Source organism: Carlito syrichta, unplaced genomic scaffold (genome assembly GCF_000164805.1).
Source record: "Carlito syrichta isolate Samal-C Ts95f unplaced genomic scaffold, Tarsius_syrichta-2.0.1 Scaffold304619, whole genome shotgun sequence".
Lineage (NCBI taxonomy): Eukaryota > Metazoa > Chordata > Mammalia > Primates > Tarsiidae > Carlito > Carlito syrichta.
The window spans coordinates 101,348-102,775 of record NW_007248715.1 but is presented as its reverse complement, the minus strand read 5'-3'; positions in this window follow the sequence as shown (position 1 = coordinate 102,775).

Below are 1,428 nucleotides of genomic sequence, written 5' to 3'. Positions count from 1 at the left end.
CCCCCCCCCCGCGCCCGGCCTCGCCTCCCCCTTCCCCCTGAGCCGTCTGAACTCGTCGCGGGCCTGCGGGTCCCGGCCCCGCAACCCTCGCCGCGCGCCGTCGGGGAGCCGTTGCGGTCCCGCGGGCGCTGTTGGGCTCCTGCCCCGGGCCCGGCGCAGCGGGGACCGGGACGAGCGACGAGCCGTGCCGCGGGGCCGCGGCTGCGGGTGTTAACCGCCCTGCCGCTAATTTGAATGCTTGGATGACTTGTCTTCTTCAAAAGAGGATGCGGAGTGCAGACATGACCCCCCCCGGGGGCCCTTAAAACTGCAAGGGGCCAGGGGAGAAAGGGGTTTGGAACCCCGACATCGGCCTTCCCACTGTGTCGTGCGAGATCGGATACAAGTGGGTGGACTCTGGCAGCCCCCGGCTAGACCCTCCAGAACAACTGCCCGCATGGACTGCGTGCCCGCGAGGGGCGAGGCGGCAGGGGCGCGCTGCACAGGCACCCGGCGGGGGCACCGGCTGTCACTCAAGTGTGCGCTGCACCCTTCTTCACTGACAGTGCAGGGGACTCGCCCCTGCTCCGGTTGGAGAGGTTTTAAACCTTCCATCTAAAAATCTCATCTTTCGTCCCAATGCTTTTTTTCTTCTTCTGGTAAATCAATTTCATGTTATCATTTCTTTTCTTTAAAACAATGTTTTTTTTTTTCAAACCAGGCAAAGTGGAGACCAGAGGGAGACTCAAACTTTACCTGTACGTTGTCCTACCTAATCCTGAATTGTGCCCCACATCTTTAAAATAAAATATATATTTAAAAAAACAAACCAAATTGCTAATATCAAAAATAAATTTAAAAAATTTTTCTAGAGCCAGGATCTCACTCTGTTGCCCAGGCTGGGTGTCCTGGAGCCATCATAACTCACCACAGCTGCGACTTCCTTGGCTCAAGAGATTCTCCCGCCTCAGTTTCCTGAAGAGCTGGAGCTACCTGCTGGTCGAGGCTGCCGTGGCCATGAGCATGCCACTGTACTCCAGCCTGGGATACAGAGGGAGCCTCTTGTCTCAAAAAAAATAAATTGAAAGAAAGAAATAAGAAGTAGTTCCCAGATGCCATGACTCCCTGGATTCTCTTGGGCATGACAGCCTCAGGCCTTTGACCAGTTTTCTGAGTGTTTGGTTGGACTGGTCACTGTTGAGTAGAGAGGCAGCAACCAAGGGCTCCCATTGCTGCCACTCCAAGCGGGGGTTACTCTAGGGTAGGAGAGTAGGAAAGCCGAGAGCCAAGGACCTTCATCATCTAGCCCTAAATTGCCCTTTAGTTTTAATATCTCTCTGTTTTAAAAAAAAATTTTAGCCGGGCCCGGTGGCTCAGCCTGTAATCCCACGCCTTTGGGAGGCTGAGGTGAGTGGATTGCCTGAGCCCGCGGTTCGAGACCTGCCTGGG